The sequence below is a fragment of the Sorex fumeus genome, unplaced genomic scaffold, assembly GCF_029834395.1.
Source record: "Sorex fumeus unplaced genomic scaffold, SorFum_2.1 ptg000008l, whole genome shotgun sequence".
NCBI lineage: Eukaryota > Metazoa > Chordata > Mammalia > Eulipotyphla > Soricidae > Sorex > Sorex fumeus.
The window spans coordinates 42,067,965-42,086,552 of NW_026606065.1; the positions used below are offsets into that span (position 1 = coordinate 42,067,965).

The following is an 18,588-nucleotide window of genomic DNA, read 5'->3' on the forward strand; positions in this document are numbered from 1 at the left end:
CTTTTTCATGGAAATTATAGCATGAGGGGAAGCTCTTTTCTAAGACAAATATTCGCCTTATGCTAATTCTTTCCGTCCTCCTAGGCAGAAAACAATAATTTCCAATGAAAAAGGATTCTGTAGATCTAGAATAATTCATCATGGGGATGGAGTGATAGCACAGTTGGTAGGGCGTTTGCCTGGCATGCGGCCTATCTGGTTTGGATTCCCAGCATCCCATATGGTTCCCTGAGCACCGCCAGGAGTAATCCCTGAGTGCAGAGCCAGGAGCAACCCCTGTGCATCCCCGGGTCTAACCCAAAAAGTAAAAAAAAATGAATAATCCATCAGTATTGTTTTAATTTTCACATTTGAAATATTAAGATTTTGATGAAAGTTTGCCTTGAATAAGAACTTTGGGAAGTAGGTAGAATTACACAGGAATTTCACAAAACACCAAAGTATCCAGGAGTAGTAGCTAGATTTTATTTCTTTATTCTTTTGTATAATTTGTTCCAAGATTATATTTTTGCTTCAAAACTTATCAAGTGTTATAAGTCAAGCAGTGTTTCCCAAATATCTTTATGTCAGAAGCTTGTGTTATGTTGTGGGAAAAAACAAGGATTTTTTTTATATGTAATTGTATAAATAATCTTAAAATGTGGTGGTGATCCTGGGCTATCCAGTTGGCTTTAATGTAACCAGAAAGAACCTTGTAAGAGGGATAGTAAGGTTAGGTTCAGAGAGACAAATGGATGGAACAGAAGTTCTCTATAGAAGTTAACAGTAGGTGCTGGAGTAGTAGCACAGTGCATAAGGCATGAGACCCACACGGCCGACCTGAGTTCGATTCCTCCACCTTTTTCGGAGAGCCCAGCAAGCTACTGAGTGTATCCCATCCACACAGCAAAGCCTGGAAAGCTACCCATGATGTACTCAATATCCAAACACAGTAACAACAAGTCTCATAATGGAGACGTTACCGGTCCCACTCAAACAAATCGGTGAACAATGGGAGGAGAGTGCTATAGTGCTACAGTGCTACCTTTAAAGATGGCGGCTAGCAGGAGTGGTGAAATCATGAGTCAAAGAAGTGAGAATTTAAAATACAAAACAGGCAAGAGAACAAATTCATATGTAGTTAAAGTCTCAATAAGGATATAGCTCCATGTGTGTCTTGACTTTAGCTCAGCATACATGATATGTTTGACATCTGGCTTCCAAAAGTAACAGCCAGTGAATGTTCTTGTCACCACATTTGTAATTTTTAGTATTCGATATGCCAAACACAGTAACAACAAGTCTCATGATGGAGACGTTACTGGGCCCACTCGAGCAAATCAATGAACAACGGGAGGACCATGACCCCGTGAACTACAGCAGCTGTAAGTAACTACTAACATATAGTAAGCAACAGATACCTACTAAATAAAAATGCAGAAGTTGATAAATTTCATCTATCATACTTTACATCATGCGACGACTGGAATGGGAAGGAATGGGATTGAAGATAGATGGTCGGCAACTACACCACCTCCGCTTTGCTGATGACATTGTTTTAATAACACCAAACATCAGCCAAGCGGCACAAATGCTGGCCGACTTTGACCGTGAGTGTGGAAAGGTAGGACTACAGCTGAATCTTACAAAGACAATGTTTATGAGAAACAGCCTCGTTCCTGATGCCCCATTTGCTCTCAATGGAACGACCATCTCCGAATGCAACAGCTATGTGTACCTAGGTTGAGAAGTCAACATGACAAATGACCTGGCACCCAAGCTGCGCAGGAGAAAGAGAGCAGCTTGGAACACCTTCAAGAACATCAAAGCAATAGCTAAGAGGACGAAGAACCTCCGGCTCCGGGCACATCTCTTTGATTCCACTGTTCTTCCTGCATTAACATATGCCTCAGAGACCTGGGCCCAACGCAAACAGGATGAGAACGCTATTCAGGTCTCCCAAAGAAGAATACAAAGAGCTATGCTTGGAATATCACGTTTCACTCAAATGAGAGAAAGAATCCGAAGTTCTGACATCTATCGACGATCAAGAATCAGGGATGCTGTCTCATTTGCCAAGGTGTCGAAAATCAGATGGGCTGGTCATGTAATGAGATTTAAAGACAACCGCTGGACTAGAGCTGTTACTGACTGGATTCCACAGGATGTCAAAAGACCGTGTGGCCGCCCACCTACCTTATGGTCAGACTTCTTCGTGAAGATCATGAATGATTGGTTTGAGGCCCTTCATGTTCCCGGAGTGAACAGAGGCCATTGGGCTACACTAGCACGCAACAGGGACAAATGGAGACGTTACTGGCGCCCGCTCGAGCAAATCAATGACTAACGGGAAGTTAAGTGATTAAGTGATTAAGTAATCATACTTTACATCTATTACTTAAGAATTTCTGCTTTCAAATCCAGTGTTTGCTTTAGAATTCTAATTGTTTTTTGTTCCAGGTTTTAGACTTGTGTTTTTGGTTTTGTCTGTTCATTTCATCTCTTCGGGTATGCTAGACCTTACTGATAGCTCTAGGACATCTATTGAACACTCAACAATCCTATCTAAAGTTATGAACAATTCTGTTTTTCTTTAGATCCAGTTTATGTTAACAGTATGATCATTATATTTGGTTGCCTTTCAGTATATGCTCTGTGACATTTTCTGATACTTGAAGTAAAACTATTGTGCACCTGAAATTCACTTGATACGTGTCACTCCTGCTGGAAATAGTAACTCTATTGACAACCTTAAAAGAGCATATAAGAAACTGCGAAAAAAAAATCTAGAGATCGGCAAAAAATTTAAGATTTTTATCATTTTATTATAGAATATTTTTGGATTTGGGACAAACTCCCACAAGCTTCCACAACAAATATTATTGAATATCTTAGTCTGGGCTTTTCTTGCCCTTATGTGTCCTTTTTGCCCACGCATCATAAGCTATCACTTTTTTTTTTGAGGAAAAACAGTTTTTATTTGGAATATTTTTGAGGGGAAGGAGGAAGAGAAAGTGAGAGAGAGTGGGGAGTAAGAGAGACAGACAGAGTAAAGCGCTCTAGAGAGAATGCGGGATTCTCCGAGGGTGTAGAGAACCCCTACACACATCCCAGCATTAGATAGGAAAGCATGATAGTACACATCTCAAGATGCGGATAACACATGTGCTCAGCCACCACATGTGCTCAGCCACGCCAGCACAAGCAGCACAAGGGTTCAGGTAGCATATGTGCTATAAGCGATCACTTTTTTTTTCCATTGCATAGATAACACATTTTATTTATCTTTTCACCAATTACAGTTTTAATATTTCTTGGTTCTTATTTATTTTGCATTGTGTGTATGTGTGTGTTTCTGTACATTTTATTTTATTTTATTTTATTTTTTGATAAATAATAAACATTTTTTTTTCTTAAGTGAGTCCTGCTTGCAGGAATCTAAAGCACCAGGATCATGACAACAGTCTTGAGAACAGCAGTCAATCAAATGTTTCTTAGATGATTTACATTTGAAAAACAACTGATTAATGAGAAGGTTTTGAGATACATTTTAAGAATTGTGTTGATTTTGTTTAGTACTTTTAATTATCTTCCATGATTATGATGTTTTCCTACTGCGTAAATATATATATACATATATATATTTAACAGTATTGAGAAGTATCATTAGCATACTGTTATAATTTCTTCAATGTGTCCATAGTAAAAAAGATTTCTAAAAATGGGTTATTCAATGGTTATCTTGATTTTCTGAGATTCATTATACAGGCATTGCATTCATTTTCATTTCGATGTTTTATAAAAAAATAAATGTTTGGTGAAACTTACCTTGGGGATCAGTCTCAACATCATTTTAATGGGGAAAATATATAAAATGTAAAATAATATATATGTGCACACACACTATATATATATGTGTGTACACACATACATACGCACAGAGCATAGTATCAATTTAGATCTCAGATATAAATCATGCTTTTTTTATATTTTGAACAAGGAACTTTAAATAGGCACTAATACTAATAGTTTAAAACATTGCTTAAAAATCTTTGGTTTTGGTTTTGCACCACACCGGTCAGTCAGTGCTTATGCTGACACTAGCCTCCTTAATCCTACCGTTGTCAGGGGACCATATAAGTTTCCAGATTGAACCCTGATATGCTACTCTGTAAGGAAAAAGGAAAACACCTTAATATCTATTCTATCTTCACCACAGCACCCCAAAGGAGAGAGAGAACAAAAGGGAATGCCCTGCCACAGAGGCAGGGTGGGATGAGGGTATGGGGGATGGGAGAGATACTGAGATCAGTGGTGGTGGAGAATGGGCATTGGTGGAGGGATGGGTACTCGATCATTGTACAACTGAAACCCAAGCACAAAAATTTGTAAGTCTACAACTGTACCTCATGGTGTTTCACTAATAAAATAAATGATAGCACAGCGGGTAGGGCGTTCACCTTACAAGCGGCCAACATGGCCGACCCGAGTTCGATTCCTCCGCCCCTCTCGGAGAGCCCGGCAAGCTACCGAGAGTATTCGATATGCCAGACACAGTAACAATAAATAAATAAAAAGGAAAAAAATAATAAATAAATAAACAAATTAAAAAAATATCTATTCTATCGTTGTCTGACTTTAAAACACAAGTTAATGAAGCATGTTTGACAATTACTGGCAATATTTCAGTGATGTCTTTAAAAATCATGCTATAAAATTAGTATGTAAATAAACATTTATATATATGAAATACAAAACTCATGTTCATATTTTATATTTTCTGTATGAATAACAATAAGCTCACTTATGCTTACCATATATATCCACACATATTATACCTTATAACAAATAATAGCTTAAATCATTATTCTGGGATAGTTCAAGTCACAAATAGCTATAAGTAAATTTCTGGATTTCATTTTAATCTTATTTTTTAAATATTGTACACACCCAATAATGCACGGGGCTTACTCTTGGATCTACACAAAAATTACTTACAGTAGAGCTCAGGGTTCCAGGAACAGGCACATGCAAGGCAAATGCTCTACACACTATACTACCACACTGGCCCATGGATCTTTATTTATAGAATTTAAATTTAAACATAAAAATAATAAATCCATACTTAAATACATTCAAGTCTGTTATTATTTGAAAATGTAATACATAAGTTTATGTTTTATATATTGTATTTGAAAACTATCTTTAAATGCAATTTCTGAAAGTTTTAATACTATTTAACTTAGAACAAAATATTTGCCATTTTGCTGTGGCAAAATATGAAATTTATATTTTAAAACATTTTATATAACAAATATTTATTTCTAGGTAAATGTTGAAACAAGTCTTATCACTGAATTCTGATTATGTTATCCTGGTTCACCAGGAGATAATTTATTATTATTATTTAAATGAATATTGTTTTAATATACATGAGACCATTATTTTTTCTAATGAAAATTTATATTCTATTACATCTTTTTATCTGTCCATTTATAATTTTATATTCACTTGATATATACATTTATATATGTATGTTTAATAACTTAAGTTTTGCTCAGTTTACCTACTCTTTATAATATTTTTTAGAATTTTGTATCTTTGATTGATGACATGCATTCCAATTCTTGTTCATCCTTCTGCCCTCCCTCCCTTTGTGTTTTTGTCCCTTCCTCTCTTCTTCCTTCCTTCCTGCCTGCCTGTATGCCTTTTTGTCCTAGTAAAATTTAGTAAAATGAAAATATTTGAATTACATTGGGGCCCTTTATTACCAATACAAACATATTAAGTTTGGAAGGGTACCACCAACACAGACCCTAAAACAGCACCAAAGAATAGGGTTCTGGTCTCCTGCCAGCAATTCAGTGGCATAACCATAGCTTGGAAGTGCTTCAGGAAACTTATAAATATGAATGAGAGTGAATGACATTCAGCTGAAACTGATGAACATGCAAAGAGCATTCATGATGTATACCATGAAAGACTGATATGCGTCATTAGAGTGTGTTCTTAGTAGGTCAATAAAATCAAGAAGACTGAGGACAAAGAGAGTTTTACTATGCAGGTATTGTGCACTGAGAGACCTGGGGTCTTTATGAATGCAAAAGAGCTTTTAAAGTTTCAAAGTTTATTCCATAATTTTATCTAATTATACATATATGCTTTGTTTTCATATAAATTATTACCTAGAATTGAAAAGAAAAACAATGATTATTATAAAGAAAATCAATAATTAGTGATAAACTATTTAATAATAACAAATTGACATATTTCCTTTTCACATGGCAATGCTAATAATGACTGACAGTAAATACAGTCATCTATTAATGACCAAAAAACTCAGTTCTTTTTAAAATGAGACCCTTAAATAATAAAACCTATTCATTCCTTTCCACATTGCTGAATTCCTTATTAATTTTTGGAATCACTCTGACATACAATATAAAAACAGCTATACTGTCAACTTTGTACAGAATGTCTATAGAACACATTGGTATATAAATTCCTACCAGGTTTCAATTTCATCAAGTCCTTCTAGTTTATTTCAGCTGCCCAAGTTATTGCTCTATCTTAAGCCATGTCCTTCTGACTAAATGTTTCTTCTGGACTCCTGATTTTCTAATTTCATCCACAACCATCATACCTCTCATGCCACACATTACTACTCTAGCCATTATTTCCCATGCATGTCCTTTAAGTTGTCAGCATTATTAAACTTTCACTAAATTTTGTGTTCATGTATTTCTATTTTCAATGATATCCCACTTAAATTGTAAACTATATTATTCAGTTTGCTCATTTACTTAGGTCTTAAATATATTTGTCACTATCTACCACAATTATTGATATAAACGCTCTCACATTTGGTTGAAAAATGGATGATATTCAGTGATTATAAGCATTTTATGTTTTCTTCCACTACCTTAATGGTGAGAAACCTTAAGGGAGCCAGCAAGGGGGTGTTTGTTAGTGTGTTCACTTTACTGGATTAGTGATCGTTTTCTTTCTCTCTCTCAGAAACACTTTTACTATATCCTTGGTTATGTCACAGATTTGTATTTTTCATTATTAGTGTTCCAAGATTTTGACTTCTTAGAATTTGAACAATTTATCTTTTGCTTTTTTTGCCTTTGAAAATTACTATGTCAGTTGCTATATCTTTTAAAGAAATCCAGAGCATTTTAATTACATCTAAATTAAATTCGAATTAAATTAAACTTCCACTAAGGTGTATAATTGTAAGACTCATTTCTAGAGGGGCCTTGTTAGGAAAAAAATGTGTCCTCATCCTTAGAAAAGACAGGCTGAACAAGTAGGATTAGTTTTTATTGTATATTTTATACCTGATGGACAAATATGATTTTTTTCCCCCTCACCTTGAGTTCCTTAAGTAGACTTCCTCAGGCTCTCAGATCTTCTCTACAATTAATGCTAGTTTGGGGATTAAGTACATTTCCATATTGGCTAAAATATTTTAATGCTGCCACTGTAATTTAATTCTAAGCTAGTGAAAAAATTCATATCGGGCTTGAGAGATTTGACAATGAGGAAGACATTTGCATTGCATACTGCTCACCCGGGTTTCATCCTCCATGCCCATATGTTCCCCAGAGCCCTGCTAGAAGTAAGTCTGAACACCGACAGGTGTGGCCCAAAAATAAAACAAAAAGATGAATGTGAATTCAAATAGCCACAAAACTTTTAGAATTGCTACTTTTCAGGAGGGCTGGAGAGATAGCACAGCAGGTAGGGAGTTTGACTTGCATGTCGTCGAACCAGGTTTGATTCCTCCGCCCCTCTCTGAGAGCCCAGCAAGCCACCAAGAGTATCCCGCCCGCATGGCAGAGTCTGGCAAGCTCCACGTGGCATATTTGATATGCCAAAAACAGTAACAAGAAGTCTCACAATGGAGAGACTGGTGCCCATTTGAGCAAATCGATGAACAACGGGAGGACAGTGCTACAGTGCTACGTTAGTGGTATCAACACTATTACTCATATATTAATGAACTAACTGCCTGTTTTTTTTCAATAATTTGTTTTCCCATTTTTCCTTATTCCTTTAGAGTTATACAATTTCTAAAACTGCATGCTAGTACAAAAGCAATACGAATACTTCATATCAGCTTGTTACTTGAATCTGCTTCTAATATCCTTGTGAGATAAAATTGCTTTGCTCTAATTTAGTCTCAGTGCCACTGTTAATTCTTTTAACTTACTAATTGCATTTCTATTGTGATGGAAAACAGAAGCATTTACCATAATAGAATCTGTAGTTGCTTGCTCTTTCACCATCAACCTTCACTTTAGAAGAAAACACATAAATTGAATGTGAATTAAAGTGATTGGCATTACATTTTGGCAAAGGCAGTTAGTTGGAAGTCAATATGCTTTTCTTTTCACTTTTATAGCAATTTTAAGAGCCACATAATCTAGATGACAGTAGTTAGAAAGTCATGTAGGCCCCATAAACCCAGGTTTCTGAGTAAGTCTCTGGAACAGAAAGTTGGTTAAAGCTGAAAGGGGAAAACTATCATACTTATCTACTAAGATTCTGAAATGTGATTGCCCTCTCTTCAGGTGTTAATTACTTCTACCATACATGAGAGCTTCAAACTATCATATAATGCTTCTTTTTCTTATGTTTATTTTCTCTCCTCTAACAGCACCTTTCTCCACTTTTATGCCATTTTAAAATGTTTCTGGTTATAGCATCTCCAAAGTGGGATAAAAAAATAAAAAAGACATCAGTGACTCCAATTTCCTCTAAAGTTGCCAGCCTATTTATCAATGTTTAATCAATTTAAAATATCTTAGAGGCCTGTCTGTGTTAAACATCATTCTCCTGTAGCTTATATTTAGTTTGTAATTCCTATCATGACCATGATTCTATTTAAACTATTCTATCAATAGTTTAAATAGACCTCTGTCAAAGTTGTGAAGTTTTTCTCAATAAAGACCATTGTACATCTTAAGTTCTAAATTATATGTAAGTACCATTAGTCAAAGAAAAATTTTTGAAAATAATATTCGTGTCACTCTCAGCACCCCATTCCCACCTTTTCTTTTTTGAATTGAGATTATCTGGTTTATAACACTATAAGCAACTCTTCATCCCTTAACAATTGAATGCCCAGAATCTAGGGCCTCTCTTAATGTACAAGTGAGTTCAGTTTACTCTTGAAAGAAGAAGCTTCTGTTAATCCTTGTCAGCTGCTGTGAGTATTCCCATTTTTGACTGCCCCATTGTAAATGTTTGACCTCCTGAGAACCCCTAGGCTACTTCTGATAAACTTGGAGTTAACAATTGTACAGTCATACAACTTGAAGTTCTGTTCCAGAGTATAGGCTCACCTGGAGGCTAAAAAAAAGTGTAAACCTAAGACAAATGGCCAGACAAGGGTCTTTTGTATCCTTGCATTTTCTGTAACATTCTTATCATTGATAAGAAAAGGTCCTACACCAAAAACCCTTATCTTTAACTTAGGTACATTCTCTGTAACACAAACAGCCAGTTTTCCTATAAAATCTCACAAAACGACCAAGGTTAGTTAACTTAGTCCTATCAGGAGTTCCACCACACTTAAGGAATTTTCTTTTACTTTCTCTTCTATTTTCCAATAAATACTTCCACTTTCAAGCTTTGAGTCTGAGCACCTTTATTATTCAAAATTTTCATTCTTGAAAATGAAGTCTATATATAAATGTATAAGTATCATTACTTATTTATACATAAGAATCAAAGAAATGTTTTTGAACACAATATTCCTGTCATTTACTATTAGTGCCCCCTCCCCACTTTTGTTTTTTGAATTGATATTATTTGGTTTATAACACATTAGCAACTCATCATTCTTTAACAATTGGGTACCCAGAAATTAGGATTTAACTCTCTTAATGTACAAATGAGTTCAGTTTACTTTTTCTTTCTTTTTTCTTATTTATTTATTTATTGAAACACTGTGGGAAAAGTTACAAAGCTTTCAGGTTTAAGTCTCGGTCATGCAATGATCAAACACCTTTCCCTTCACCAGCACATATTTTTCACCACCAAGAACCCCAATATACCCCCCCTTTCAACCCTCCCAATACCTGTGAGGAAGACGGATTCTACTTAACTATCTACTTAGATTACATTATTTTTTTCGACAAAAGCTGTACCATTATTGTTTAGGGTTTACACCCAACAGACTGCTGAAAAGCCATTGTGAAATAATTTGTTTTCTACAGCTGGTTATGAGAACTGTATGATGATGTGCAGCTGCTATTGTGGCCGTGCAATTTTGGATTTCTGATATTTTACTTATTAAGTCTAGAGGGATTTCTGCCAAGAGCCAGATAATTACGAGATTGACTTCTGTGGCTCTGGAGCCATGGCCGTGCTGGAGAGCTGCTCGTGGGGGACAACTGGTGACCTCAGTAGGGCATGAAGGAGTTCAGTTTACTTTTGAAAGAATTGAGAAGGTGGGAACTGTGAATGAACAGAGGTCTACCTTTACCATCTCAGCAGAACAGGCCACATCATCTGCTTCATTTGTTTAGTTCCATCCAACACCCCCCTCACACACACACACAATCCATATACTGAGAAAATTGGCGTCGTAGTAATGCTCAATACCTTTTTTTTCACTGTTGATGGTCAGTTGACTATCATTTGTTTGTCTTTTTTGTCAAGCTCTAAGGAGTAAGTGTATCTTTATCTTAAACTCTCATTTATTAATTCAAAATCCCAACTGTTTTCTCTTAAAAAAAATCCTACCGTGCACTTCTTCATTCCTCCAACTAAGTTAAGCACTACATAAACATGTGTCGCTGTTCCCAAGAGTCATCTGCCCACCCTTGGTAACTGGAGGGTCTCCTGGTGCAATAGAGGTAAATCACCACTCCCCCTGCGACCAACGGTGATGGACGAAAGAAGGAGCAGGAGCCACCAGACTGGTTGATAATCATTGGCCCTTTATTCAAGTCTCACGGCATTAATTAAAGGAAATCATGAAGGGTTGGGGGTAGTAATCACACTTAGTTGTTGTTGAACATTATGATAAACAATAAACAGCTATAAAGCCATTCATTCAGGAGCAGTTCTTTTAGGAGATCTACTCAAGGATGAACTCTCATCTAAGGGCGCAGCATGCTAGATTCCTACAATGGAGTTCCAAAGAAGGATGTATTGATTTCTCCTTTTCTTAGCTAGCAATTAATTTAAACAGTCATATTAAATTTACTTCTTAATAATACTTCTAGGCTGAGGGTGGGGGGCTGCAGCTGGGGCCCGGCACACAGCATGCGGAGGCGGCCAGCATAGTGGCCATGCTGCCTGGGCCGCTTTACGCTGGCACAGTGAACCTGGCGACCATGGTGTGGCACTGGCTCCTGCGGAAGCGGTGGGTGCTCGCTCTGATCTTCCGCCTCTCGCTCATCTACTTCCTCACCAGCACCTTCAAGCAGGAGGAAAGGGCCATGTACAACCGGAGGCCATGTGCTGCAGATCCACAAGTAGGAGCAGCCCATCGTGTGGAAGATGCAGTTCAACCTGGGCGATAATAGCAGCTGTGCCAGCGTTCTGTGCCGCAACTCCATCCAGAGCAAACTCCTCATCACCGAGGAGATGGGGTACTTCTGCAAGAGGCGGAACATGCTGGCCAACGGCTGCTCTGATGCCCGTGCACCGCCCACCAGGCAGCACAGCTGCGACGGCTGCTCACCCAGTGACTGCTGCAATGCCTAGGAGCTTTGCGTGTCCTAATGCCTGCAGCCCAGCAAGCAAGCAACTCCTCCTGGAGTGCTTCATCAACCCAGCGGCCGTGGCCTTCCAGAACCTCTTCATGGCCATCGAGCTGTGCTTGGCGAGGTGCCCGGACCTCATCCCAGAGCGTGCAGCACGAGAGCACTTACCGGGACCCTGTGGCCAAGCACTGCTACAGCGGAGAGCCCACCCCAGCTGTTCCCCGTGTGAGGGGCCCCCGCCCACCAGCCCATTTGGAAAGGATAATGCGAGTCTGGTGGGGGCGGGTGGGGGGCTGCTAGCAGGTTGGGGTGCCCCATCCCCCCAGAAGCGGGTCACTCACGCTTCCTTCGCCCAGGAACCTTCTCTGTCACTTTATTTATTGGATTCCTCTGACTGGTGGGGGAAGAAAGCGTTTCCTATGGAAAAAACCGCCTTGGTGCATGAACATATTCTGGAAGATTGACTAGGCCAAGTTACGATCCTCTCCCACACACACATTAAATGTTGGGTCCCCAGGGAGGTCTGCTCAACCAGTTTCTACACTCCCCCCCCCCCAGATATTTTTACCTGGCATACAAATATGTACTGACAATAAATCACTTACATTAAAAATAATAATGATAATACTTCTAGTCATTTTGTATGCACACAGTAAGAGATATATACAAGCTTAGTTGCTCTTCCAAGGGATATTTCAATATCTATCTCAGACTACAGTCCTCATGTCAGGTTAGGAGCAGGGTCCTTATTCAATTACTTATTTTTGGGTCATGGCAAAGTTTGTTCCATGACCGTTTGTTCCATGCTCTTAACTTATTTTACTTCTTCTGACATTTAGCCTAACCCTTTTCGATGCCAGGGTAGCTTACAGATTGCCCTAAACCCATCCAAGTTCTTTGTCAGGATCCCTCTTATGAGGTGTTAGGAACAAAGGGCAACTGAGGCTTAAGTCAAGTAAATGTGATGGATGCCCAGGAGTAAATATTATTTTTTAGACAATTGACTCCCATGTTACAAAAGCATAGTTTGTGTCTATACAAAATGACATTGCACTAAAATAAACTATACAAAGGACATAGAGGAAAAAGAAAAGCAACATTCCAATAATATATACAAAATCCAGAGCCCTCAGAAGAATTTGACTTACAAGCTACAGGGTTTGATTTAGGGATATAAGGGATTAACAGATAAAGAAAGAGAGCATCTTGGAGAGGTTAAAAGTAAACACAGAGGACCGAAAGTGCTAGATGGAATTGGGTGTGCCCAGAAGCACTGTAGTGGGAGTAACTCAGTAAACCTAAATTCCTGGTGGGAGGAGCAAGGATAATCCAAAATTAACCTAAAATGCTTAGAATTATAATCCAATAAACATGAGTGCACACATGTATATTTTTTCCTGGGATTGCTTATGACTACTGCTATCCATCCAAATAACTAAGGTGTACCCATCCTATAGAATTAAATTGCCATCACCCCATTTCTAATTCCATCTGTACTTTTTGTTCTTCTGAGTTCAACATTCTGAAATCACCCTGTCCTTTTTCATTCTCAGAACATTCAAAGTTTATAATTATTTCAAGATATTAATTTAAGTCATTTCAAATTATTTCACTTTATTTCACTTTATTTATTGGATTCCTCTGACTGGTGGGGGAAGAAAGCGTTTCCTATGGAAAAAACCGCCTTGGTGCATGAACATATTCTGGAAGATTGGTATACAAATATGTGTTCACATGTTTATCTCTTTGCTTTCTCCAAATGGAATGCAAGAACAGGAAATCATTTTGTTTCGCACTCTATTATGAACCCAAAGAAGATGGTATTGTATCCTTTAATAAAAAAAGATAGGAAAGGGAGTAAGGATAATAGAGAATGAAGTTAACAATTAGTCTTTTATTTTCCTAAACAATATTATCAAGTTTTATTAGTTTATTTAGAAGTAGTATCTGAGATATTCATGTTCACAGAACTGTATTAAAATGGAATGATAAGTACTGATAATTGTAGGGAAAAACTTGAAGAAAAATGCAGAAAAGAACTTAATATATTACTGAATAATCACTGTAGCACTGCATTGTCCTCCCGTTGTTCATTGATTTGCTCAAGGAGGCACCAGTGATGTCTCAGAACAGAATAATAAAGTTTTAAAAATAGTCAAAAATTAATTTTGATCTTTTTAAAATTTAAGATAAATTAAAATGTGCTTAAAATCTACAAATGACCACAACTACTAAGAATTTTAAATTTTAGTTAAATGGAAACATATTTAGTGTGTATAAGAATAGTATTATACATGAAGAAGTCTTATGGGTCTGTGTGTTTTTTGTGTGTGTGTGTGTGACAGTAGAATGTTCTATAACTCCTCTAGATTTTTCATAGTTTCAACCAAAACCAAATTAACATCAGATAGATTATTAGGAGAAAAATTTCTAGTTTGGTAACTTTCAAGAATAGTTTATATGACTGTGAGTTCTAAAGTGCCCGATGACCTTATACTTACACTTTGTGATAAGGTATGTGAGCTATCAAGGACAGAAGAGGAGAATTATTTTCATTTTTTTCTTTCTTTCCTTTTTAATCTGACAAGATGATGAATAATCTTGCCTCTGGGTGTATGCTTTGACTTAACACAGGTTTATTGTAGTTTATAAAGGTTGTTTCTAAAGATATCTCTAAATCTCTGTAAACTTTATTCTTTGCTTAATGATAAAAGTTTCTTTGGAGGTCTCTGGGGTGTCATTTAACCTAACTGCTGCATACTAAGTTGGCATGTTTTTCAAAAAGCAAACAAACAATAAAATATTTGACATCTGAGGGAAAGCTCATCTGAAGTTTTGCAGGGCAACTGTTCTCACAACTCCATCTCTGATACCTGAATCATTTATTTGTTGGTTTAACATCTAAAACTGGGTGAGAAAAGACTTGTCAGACAACTCTTTGACATTTGGGAACTACTCTGAAATTGCATACTATTTTGTCAATATTTCGATATGCATAAGAAGAGCAACCAGTATGTTTGGAAATAACAAATTTACTTCAAAAGTTCATTCAATTTCAGAAGACGTTTAAAACATTCAGGAAAAAATTTCAAAAATTCTCATTTATGAGAAGAATGATAACTTAAAGCACATGGCTTGCATGTGGGTGACCTGAAGTTCTCTTTGGCACACATGGTCCCCTAAGTCCCAAACTAAGCAACCTACTGGCATGGTGCTTGGAGTAGCCCCTAGTCTGAGTTCCACCAGTGGTGTCCCCAATCAAACAAATAAACAAACAAAAATTCTGGTTTACCTACATTACTCTTAGGACGATTAGAGGAATAAATTTCAGAATGCTAGTACTTAAAAAGGAAGTACTAGACATCCCATAATAGTCTCTTGCTTTGTTAAATTCTCTTTAGAAAATTAACCCAAAACAACTGAGAAAATCAAATAGAATGAGATTAAGCATTAGTGTGAAAACATTTAAGCCAATAAACCAAGAAACATGTGGGCAATAAATAGTTGAGTTGACCTGAGCCTGACATTATGTGTGGTATTTTGTTAATCCTTGAGCCACTGCTGATTTGAGTAGAAATGGAGAATGGCAGAAATTTAAAAAATTCATCTAACAGTGGTAGGGCGTTTGCCTTGAATGTGGCCGGCCTGGCCGAGCTGGGTTCAATTCCTCTGCTTCTCTCGGAGAGCCCGGCAAGCTACCAAGAGTATCTTGCCTGCATGGCAAAGCCTGGCAAGCTACCCGTGACGTATTCAATATGCCAAACACAGTAACAATAAGTCTCACAAGGAAGACATTACTGGACCCTCTCAAGCAAATCTATGAACAACGGGAGGATAGTGTTACAGTGCAGTGCTACATCTTCAGTCATTAGAGTGTAGAATAATAGAATAAAGGTAATTTTTCCTTAGGTCTTTTTCTGATGAAATGAAAACGTTGAAGTACTCTTCTTGGAAATTCTACTTGTTCAAAGTAAAGTAGAAAAGCAAAAGCCTTCACAAACGGGAATACCACTTTTATTTAATTTTATTTATTATTTTTAGTAGTGAAACACCGTGAGGTACAGTTGTAGACTTATAAACTTCTGTGCTTGGGTTTCAGTTATACAATGATTGAGTACCCATCCCTCCACCACTGCCCATTCTCCTCCCCAATAATCCTAGCAGCCCTTCCCCCACACTCTTCTCCCCCTCCCCCCCCCACCTCCTCGGTGGCAGGGCAGGGAATACCACTTTTAGATAAGCTCAGTCTCCAGTTAGAGTATCAATGTGTACTCTTACTCTTATTGAAAATCAGATGGGCTGGACACATAATGCGATTTGGATAGGACCGCTGAACTAGAGCCGTTATCAACTGGATTTCACAGGACATCAAAAGATCATGTGGCCGCCCACCTATGAGATGGTCAGACTTCTTCATCAAGACCCTGAACGATCGGTTTGAGGCTCTTTGTGTTCCTGGAGAGCAAACACTATTGGACTACATTAGCATGTGATAGGGATGAATGGAGACATTCCTGGTGCCTGCTGAGCAAAGAGATGAGTAATAGGATGTCAAGTGATCAAGTGACTTTTACCTATGTGAGCAGTCAAAAAGAAAAAAGAAAGAAAGAAGGCCTCATAAGAACTCTAAATTTCTGTAAAACTTTGCAAGCAAAATAAGATTTTAGATGTGGAGAAATTTGCATTGCCATCTGAGAAAACCAAGATAAAAAAATAACAAAAAGAAAATCAGGATTTTTATGATAAACAAGAAGCAAAGTTGAGTCTAAAGCAGAGCAACATCTATTTAAGACAAAGCCACCCAAAAATGGTTTACTGTCTTGTACTTAAGATAATCTGAACAAAATTAAGTGAATTTTCTTTAAAAAGTAAAAATGATAGTGATTGCACACTTCTTTTGTGCATGTACTTTCTTTCTTGCTCTCTTTTTGTGTGTGTCTCTTTCTGTTTCTCTCACATACACATAAACAGATCCCCCAAATATCTATTGTTATTATATATTACATATATAAAAATACACATGCTTTTCTATGTAATAATACTGCACTGTAGTACTGTCCTGCATTGTTCATCGATTTTCTTGAGCGGGCACCAGTAATGTCTCCATTGTAAGACTTGTTCTGTTTTTTGGCATATCGAATACGTCATGGTTAGCTTGCCATGCTTTTTCATGTGGGTGCTATACTCTCAGTAGCTTGCCAGGCTCTCCAAGAGGGGCGGAGGAATTGAACCTTCATTTTCTATTTCTGTTTTGGTAGGAGGAGGGAAGATTGAAAGGGAACTGACCTCATTCAAGGCAAACAAGTTACCCCCTGTATTTAAATTTTCTCCTCAGGCCAAACATGAATTCTCTTAATTTCAAAGTCCTGTTCCATGAGTTTTATTTCTTTATCAATTATTTGACTATTTAATAAAACAAAACAGTCAACCTTAATTTGCATGTAAACTCTTCAACTTAAATATAAAGTAAGAAATTAGTTAGTTCCCTCTAGGGCAATGGAGACTGGATTTGAGGAGATACATTAAATGATTGATTACCTTTTCAGATAACCTTTGGTAATGGTTTCAAAAGTCTGAATTTGTTGGCTTCTTCTAATAGTTGCCACTTGCAATTGATTAGGTCAGCTGAGGTCCTGAGAACTTTTCTGATACTACTACTACTTAAAGAATTAAGATTAGGGTGATTGAGATTGTATGGGGGTTGGGAAAGGACCACAGTCGATCTAAGATATCACAGGATTCCTTGAGCATCTCTAGATATAACCTCAGAGGCCTCTGAGAATTTCAGAATGTCTCTGGGGGTCCCCAGCACTGTATGGCTTAAGCATCATTGTATACTCACGTCCTCCACTGAGCACCAACATAATTGGCCAAGAGTCATTTGGAATATCCTCTATCTGATCACGGTTTGGAATACCCTTCCTCCACAAACACACGCAAAAACTGCAGACTTTTTTTTTTTTATGTAGGAGTACTGCTATTTATTCAGCCACTGATTAGCTGATTGAATTGTGCATGAACTCCACCTTACTTTTTTTTCATGTTTTATAATTTTATTTATTGAATCACCATGAGAGCAGTTACAAAGCTTTCAGGTCTAAGTCTCAGTCATACAATGAAACACCTGTACCTTCACCAGTGCCCATTCTCCACCACCAAAAACCCCAGTATCCCCACATCCCCCACTCTCTCCCTACCTGTGGGGCAGATGAAAAAAAAATGCAGACTTTTAAAAGTCTCTGTGTCTTCATTGCAGTGAAAACTATAAAGAGAAAACAAACAGTGAAGCAAAAGAAAGTTTTATTAAAGTGCAGGATATGCCCTAGGAAGAGCATAGACTTCCTCCAAGGACGGAGGGGCTCCTTGGAATACTCTCTTAAGCTTTTATATGTGTGTCGGATTTGTCAAGGAATGGGTTTGACAGCTGCAAATATAGTACAGCAAACACTTACCTTGCACTGGGTCAATCAGGGTTTGATCATCAGTACTGTACAAGGTCCCTGAGTTTTCTAGGAGTGATCCTTGAGCACAAGGTAAGGCGTAAGGCCTGAGGATGCGAGTGTGGGCCCCTAGCAAAATAAAACCTGTGGAAAGAACTTGGAGTACGTTCTGGTGATCTCTTCATTCTCCCACTGTTATCATGGCATCATTCCTGTGTAAAAATTATCTTTTGATGGCGTCCTCATATTCTGAAACTTATTATAATGTTTCTTATTATAAGTTTCAATATGAAACATATCATGATTATGAATTTAGGATGACTAATTTTAAGATTATATCTTTTGGGTTTTTTTTTTTTTGGTCCAAGGCCAGAGGTACTTTTTCTCTTGACTCTTCTTTACTCTTGACTCTGTGCTCAAGAATTACCCCTGGTGTAGATCAG

General features: G+C 37.4%; 1 pseudogene; it reads left to right on the forward strand.

Moving 5' to 3' along the window:
* LOC130019351 (SREBP regulating gene protein-like) overlaps positions 1-11,934 on the forward strand; it is a 94,227-nt pseudogene extending 82,293 nt beyond the window's left edge.
* The last annotated feature ends 6,654 nt before the right edge of the window (positions 11,935-18,588 follow it).